Raw genomic sequence first — 8,631 nt, forward strand, 5'->3', positions numbered from 1 at the left:
TTTACTTTAATAATCAACATTGCTTTAAGGACATCTACTTTCAACTGTATATTTTCACTCGTCTACAACTTATTCATAAAAGAGAAGACCCTTTGTACTGGTGCAGTAGTGCCAGGCAGACAATATATTCAATAATTAGATAAGAAATTACGAAAAAAATTGTGATCCAAATTATTGGCGCGAAAGTGTTGGAACAACTCACCCAACGACTTCCGGTTGAAACATTCCCAGTGTTTCATTCAGACACTTTTTGCGGTGTAATGTAATTAGAAAAAAGTGAATACTCATAAAATATTTCTGTATCTTGGTCACACGTTTCTTTCTTTTCGAAAACGGGACATTTTGGCGTCCCGAAGCTGTGTTCAGGGACACCGGGACACGCCGCCTGAAAACGGGACTGTCCCGGTGAAAACGGGACGTCTGGTCACATTAAGTATGCAGACCATTGGAAGAGATGGAAGAAAAGCATCTTCCAAGTAAAATATTTAGGAATTTTTCAGAATGGAAAGACACTAAACGAAAATGAAAGAGAAATATGAGACAATTCCAAACATCAAAGCGAGGAAAAAATATTGCTGGTAGACGTTTGAAAGAGTGGTGCACTGAAAATCGAAAAAATTGAATTCCTGAAGAAAAAAAGCAGGTTATTTTTGACCAATTTTAGAGATTTACAAATGCAGCGATTCTATATTGTGAGACATTTAGAAAAAAATGTACCAGCAAGGCCGTCATCGTTCAGAACATTTTCCATATTTTTAAACAATAATTGACGGAGAAAAGAAAAAAAGTATGTAAACGTTTCTTTCTCAACACTTTTAAGTGTTTCAGAAAGGTATGGTTACACTTCATGGTCAAAATTAAACAATCTGGCCATGTTAGAAAAAAACCAACAAAAAAACACAGTAGCCACAAAAAACGTTGATATAAGATGTATGAGATAAAAGATAGTATAAGGAAACACATTAAGTCATTTGTACCAATTGAATCCCATTATTTGAGAAAACAATCTGAGAGACATTATTTAGATGGCCAGCTTACCATAGCTGAAATATTGTATCGATTTTACAAACCAATAACCAATAAGTATAACAGAAAATAAAGCTGTTGGAAAGGAATATTTATACGAAAGAATCTTTAACACTAAGTTTAACCTAGGATTTTTAAGTCAAATAAAGATCTTTGTGCAGTTTGTGGGGCATACAAAAATTCCAATACAGAAGGTAAAATATTACTGAAGACGAAATACAACCAGCATGAGAAGATAAGGCAAAGGATGTTGAATTAGCAAGATTGCTGGAAACAAATATAAAAAACACTTTGTTAAAGTGTCAAGCGGTAGTCACTACACCTTGTGATGATATTTCCCATTTTTACTGTATAAGAAAACTATTTGTGTATAATTTCAACACCGATAATATTGGAGAAAACTTGGGCTCTGCTACATGTGTGATGAATCGCTGGGTAAAAGAGGTGCAAACGAAATTGGTTCATGTATTTATCAGTACACGCAGCCCAACGAATGCCAGGCGAAAGAGTATAGCGATAATCGTATTGGATAAAAAAAAATCGCTTTGTGATTTCTTTATAATATTATTATTTACATGCAGTAAAGTTCATCCTCTCCACATTCCTTCAATGAAGGTGATTCTATGCATTCTTGCACAGAAAAACAAAAGAAATGTGTATTGAAATGTGGCCTCTACGGATTCCAGTTTTTAAACTGTGTAAGAATAGCACACCCTACTCTGGTAAATGAAATGGATACAAACAATTTTTTCGATGTAAAAAAATTGTCGGCTGATATTGGTAAAAATTATAATATTGACGAAGATGAAGAAAAGGTCCAATGGACAAAAATAACAGTTTTTCAAGTGGAAAACACAAGACCACAGTTAATTAAGTAAAAATTGAATTATAATTCCGATTAACAAAATGATCAATACTTTACATCGACAACGGGGCGAACATCAAGTTGCCAAGCCTTTTTGACTACGGCGTTTAGAGTTAGTCCTAAAACTTCTGAGGCCAAAAAAAAGGATCTCGTTTATTTGTGTCAGGACAATTTAATACCTGGGTAATATCATGAGTATTATTTTTACAATTACAAACTCACCTACATATTAACCCAGAAAACGAGGAGTCTGATTAAATATAATTATATAAGTTCATATTTTAACATAGCTTTATTTTCTATATTTTTAAACATTTAAACTATTCCACTATAAAAAAGACACGTTTAATTAATTTTAAATACAAGTATCTAAGATTCCAATTTTAGTTAAAATTGACAATAACAATAATTTATATAATTCAATTATATTTTGTGTAAATGTATCTGCCTTTTGTCTTAATATTATGCACCATATTATATTACACCCACGGTGGCCGCGCGGCTTAAGGGCGGACGTGCTCAGCGTGGGTCAAAATAGAGCTTTTATTCTATTTTCAAAGCATAATCCTGGACATTCCTTAAACGTTGTAGATAATCTATTTATATAATTTTGAAGCCTTATTATCCTTTATATTTATTTTAAACATTTGATAAAGTATTTTTATTAACCTAACCGAAAAAAAATCTTTTTTTTTAAAGGTACATGTTCAAACACGCGCGTTATCATGATCTTACTCCCTACTTCAATTATAGTTTGTCAATTTATGGCTACGGCCGTATGTTATAGCTTAACTACTGGGGAATGCCAAAAGAAATGGCGTATTTCAAAAAAAAACACTACCCTATTCTTAGGTCAATAATTATTATAAAGCAATCATTATTCGTAGGTTGTTTATCACACTTGAATGGTCAAAAACATAGCTTATAATGAGTATCTTTAGAATTATCTTCAAATGTGTTAATCTTGCCCATTTTTTGGATAATAAAATGCCCAATTCTTGTCAAATTTGGGATCACAGAGATTATCAATATGATTTTTTATCGTAAATATTTCACTATAATAATGTCGATATAAATTATACTGATGGTTTTATAAATGCGTTTAAAAATTAATAAATGTATAAAATCTTAACACCACTGCACATTTATGTACTGAAATATATATGACTATATTCTAAAACATTAGAGCGAGAGGTTTAAAAGAATACTTACTATTTTATGTAATAAAAATACTTTTTGCAGTCATCAAATGTTTAAAATAAATATAAAGGATAATAAGGCTTCAAAAATGTATAAATAGATTATCTACAACGTTTAAGGAATGTCCAGGATCATGCTTTGAAAATAGAATAAAAGCTCATTTTGACCTACGCTGAGCATGTCCCCCCTTAAGCGTTGGACTATCACGCCGTGGGTCTCAGGTTCGAATCCTGGGTCTAGCAAGTACACATATTGTTTTTTAAATTTGTGTGTGAGTCAGGGTATGGACCTAATAGGTTGAGCAAGTGGCTGACATCCATTTCTCGTAAAAAACAAAATCTGTCAATACAAACCTCTACTCTGTGGAGGCCCACATGATCCTATTAGGATTGGACGTGGTCGAAAAAAAAAATATTTTATATTCAACATATTTGTGTTTTGTACTATCCCATTCGAGTCGTTTTTTGCGACCCGGGTTTCGCCTTTCGGCATCTTCAGGCGCTGTGTACACTCATCAAAGGCAAACACACACTGACAACTAACACCCTTACCCCTAGCTTATATAATAAATCAATACAATAAAGTAGGTAAAAACTCCATCACCTACCTATCTTATTAATAACAATACACTCGATAGCATATTGAATTTAAATTCAAATTCCATCAAGTACCTTCGGTCGATAGTATTAATATTATATTTTATTACTATACTGATATTATTGTTAACATGGTTAATGCGAGATTACTCTGTATTAATAAAGTTACGTTAGTTTATTTTTCGTTTTTATTTTAATTTCATAGAAGAACAACGAAGTATTAATTATTAATAAAAAATATTTTTTTACACAAAAAGTACTCTCATTTTAATCTTTAAATCAATGCCACTAGAAAGATGATTTTTTTCTATAATACAAAAAAAATCGACATTGAAAAGCCATTAAATACATTCAAAAAGTTTGCTTTCGCTCTCCTTGAAAATGGACAATCTTGACAAACTACAGTGTACTTCTGGGGGTGCGTTATGTTGACTAGAGTTTGGTGTCAACTAATTATAATAAACAACTACTTAAGTGCAATAATTAATATTTTTCAAATTTGATTTATTCTGGATCTTCTACAGGACATCCTAGAAACATCGACTACTTTTAGGATTTGAACTGAAATGGATTCTATGGGTTTGTTACGTACAGACACGTCTGCATATGATTCCGAATGTAGGTGCTTAAGGGGGGGACATGCTCAGCGTAGGTCAAAATGAAGCTTTTATTGCATTTTCAAAGCATGATCCTGGACATTCCTTAAACGTTGTAGATAATCTATTTATATACTTTTGAAGCCTTATTATCCTTTATATTTATTTTAAGCATTTGATGACTGCATAAAGTATTTTTATTACATAAAATAGTATTCTTTTAAACCTCTCGCTCTAATGTTTTAGAATACAGTCATATTTCAGTACATAAATGTGCAGTGGTGTTAAGATTTTTTACATTTAATAATTTTTAAACGCATTTTTAAAACCATCAGTATAATTTATGTCGACATTATTATAGTGAAATATTTACGATAAAAAATATATTGATAATCTCTGTAACACACTTGAATAGTCAAAGACATAGCTTATAAATAGCGTCTTTAGAATTATCTTCAAATGTGTTAATCTTGCCCATTTTTTGAATAATAAAATGCTTAATTCCCGTCAAATTTGGGATCACAGAGATTATCAATATAATTTTTTATCGTAAATATTTGACTATAATAATGTCTAGATAAATTATACTAATGGTTTTATAAATGCGTTTAAAAATAATAAACGTAAAAAATCTTAACACCACTGCACATGGATGTACTGAAATATGACTATATTCTAAAACATTAGAGCGAGAGGTTTAAAATATTACTATTTTATGTAATAAAAATACTTTATGCAGCCATGAAATGTTTATAATAAATATAAAGGATAATAAGGCTTCAAAATAATATAAATAGATTATCTACAACGTTTAAGGAATGTCCAGGATCATGCATTTATAATAAAAGTTCCATTTTGACCTACGATGAGCACGTCCGCCCTTAAGTGACCTTATAATCGTTTGTATTTGATGGCTTGACGAATCGTATTCGTAGGGGGTTGAGGCATTAAATGGATTTTAATGCCCGCGCATACAGTGGTTTTATGACCATCTGCATGTAAATGAACTAGAATGAGCTACCTAACCACCCTGTAACCCAGCATTGGAGCTACTCGACTTGTTAGGGATGAACAACGTGAAGAAGATAGGTGCTAACGTGACCTTTTGAGTTTTGATGATGGTTCTATGACCTACACATGATGCTAGACACTGATCTTTATGTTGAGAGCGGTGGCGCGTGCTAGGGCCGGTTCAGTGTTCATGCACTCACGCACTGGTAAACGTACGGTACACTTTTGATGGATGATATAATAACTGTGCCCAAAGACGCGGGGCACTATGATATTATAGATTGAGTGGTATGTATATTGAAACTATTTGATTAGGTTAATGTGGATTTAAATAAAATTAATATTTGAAAAGAATTATGCCGTTCAGGTGCCATACACCCATAACACCTCCGTTCGGGGCGAATCTGGAATAAAATTCTTATTATATAATTTAATTGTACTTATATTATGGATTACATTAAAATCCCACCACTATACTCCACCACGTATGATAGGTACAGTGTAAGCTACGTTTATATGGTTCCATTATTATTTAGTCAAAAATTCAAGGACACGTTGTAGATGTCAAGTAGGTACCTACTAATTACATACCTAATTAAGTCTACATCATTGCATTATATTAAGTTTAGTATCACCTACAAGGCAAACTATAAAAATAAAAATAAAGATAATAATAATAAATAAGAGTCTAGACAAAAACTAGCTAGACTCTAGACTCTGTAATCCAACTTGTTTTTTAATCGATATAAATACATAGTGGTTTCTGTAACACAAGGAGGGGTTTTTGGGTACGGACCCCTTTTTCAGAAACGGAAAAAATACTAAATATTTAGGTAAATGGAATATTACTTCTTCTTTGTCTTCATCAGGACCTCTTGACTGATGGTCGTGACCTGGATAATTTGGTTGTCGAACAGCGTTCTCAGCGGGTTAGCCCCACTAATCTAGGCATTGTTTTACACTTACACGCAAGGCCTGTGGCCAATCAAGGGCATTCATAAATTGGTGCGACGATCTGGGGCATACAGTGTTCGCTGTAATCCGATGCGGCATGTCTAACAGACGAGACAGCGCGGACGACACAAACGAACATTAACGATCCTAATAATTATGACCATTAACCCACGCGCATTCGTTACCCCTCCCGTCTCCTCCCGTGGCCTTAAAAATGAATAAAAAAGATTATGGATATTTTTTCAAAATGAATCCCCCCCCAAACCATTTTTCTTTTCGCGCGCCTGGTCCGTAAGGTTGATTGTAAAATTATTTTTATTAGTGTCACTCGGACAGCGCTAAATCATAGGTTACATCACAACTTCTTGATAAACCTATTATCTAGCGATCCCCGAGATTTCGTCCGCATGTAATTCGGAAAGAAATGGTATACTAATATGGCGGACAAACGCGTTTCATCCGCGAGTCACTTCAATAATTTCAATACAATGTAGTAAAGTGAAGTACGTGAAGTAAACAATACCATGTGCTGTGAAATTGGTTAATTTTTGAATATTTTATGTTTTGGATTAAGCGGGAAATTAATTATTACACTAGGAATATTTTTTCTATCTACTACCGAATACAATTAGAGTGATCGAGAAATCTCGTCCCGAGAGTTATCGAGAGCTAATCAGAAATGATAGATAAATCTCGAATCTTGAGAAATAAACTTTCCGAAATTTGGAGAATTCTCATTTCTCGAGAAATCGTTACTAAGTAAACATATCAGAGGGAAGATAAGTTGAAATGTTGAAAAGGATAAAAAGCCGCATATCTTACGAGCTTGGCACTGTCTTAAATTTTCCCGAGAAATATGGTAAAAAATATCTCGAATATCTCAAACGGGTTTAGCCGGCAGTAAATTTAGGTCGGGTAAGTTAAAAAAAATAAATAACGGTATTCGCCGGAAATCAATAAGCCAATCTTGAATTCTCAAGAAAACAAATATTCTTGAATTAATTCTCGAATTTCGAGAAATCACAACTTCTAAATACAAGGTACCTACTAGGTGGATACTTCACCCTTTCAACATCGTTCCCAAGAAGTTATGCGAATAGATTTGTCCCCACAAATGTTTCAACCACAAAAAAATGTAGAAAATTGTATATTATGCCAGATTTTGTATTTGCCTAAAAAATGACTACCTACCTTACCTTATTACAAGAATTAAATTTTGCATATTCTTCGCAGATTAAAAATAATGACTGTGTTGCCTGTGTCGCTACTGCCACTGTGTCTTTGACGTGTGTTTGACGAATTCGCGTGACAAAAAAATGGTCAATATTTCCGTACATATTTTTTGTAAGCACCTACAACATTTACTGCTCATAATATGAGGTTATAATCCACACACACAATAGAAAAATCAGAGGGAACACTGTCTAGATGACTCTAGCTTACTCTAGCACATTTCATCCCACATCCTAAAACGGACCCCCTACCTATCGCTAAGTTTAATGGCATGTGTGACGCACAACAGAAGCGTTTTCAAAATTGTGTTAGAGGTAAAAGTAAGGGTCTTCGGTTTATTTTTAGGGATTTTTGTAGTTTTAATACATCTACTTGAATTATGTAGTTGTCAAGTATCAACACAAAACAATATTCTCAAATAACAAATGATATAACAAATTCTCTTTCGTAAAATAGCTCCGCAGGCGACTTTTCTTACCTACTATTGGAGCAAATTTGTGATATATGTTTATCTTAAATATCTGATTGACCTGTCACGCCGGGCCCCTAGGCTAGAGCCCTGTCAGCCCCCCCCCCCCCCCCCTTGTGGGGGCCATGCATTTCAGATCGGAGCATAGGACAATGCCTGGTCTGGCATTTCCCTCGATCAGTGCAATATGCCACGCCTCTTCCCGGAGAGGATATAATGACGTAGTACTCTCAAAAGCACATGTCTAGTTCAGTGAAATAAGTGTTAGTGCAGTGAAATGTTTTTAGGTACTTATCTACATGTTGCTGGGTGTATACAATAAAATATATTTTGTATTAATTTCTTTACAACAAGTTTTATTAGTTAACACTTTATTAATAAACATTTTATTTTGGCAGGGTCTTATAACTTATAATAATGTAAGAAACTTTAAACTTAAATTATAGGTACATAATTCGAATATAATTATTATTGTTATTATTAATAATAATAATAGTATTATTGTGAACTGCCACTATCGTCTCGGCATCTTGGCAGCCAAAAGGGTCCCAAAAACAAGCATCAGACCTAATAGCACCTTATAAGTAATAAAACCTAAATCACATACGTATAGGTAAACTTAAAACATGCAATGTTCATAATTACATTCTAAGATTAAAAGGAGGTATGCATTAAAAGATT

This window comes from Rhyacophila brunnea, unplaced genomic scaffold (genome assembly GCF_057557595.1).
Source record: "Rhyacophila brunnea isolate RB1 unplaced genomic scaffold, BYU_Rbru_1.0 scaffold_7, whole genome shotgun sequence".
Classification (NCBI taxonomy): domain Eukaryota; kingdom Metazoa; phylum Arthropoda; class Insecta; order Trichoptera; family Rhyacophilidae; genus Rhyacophila; species Rhyacophila brunnea.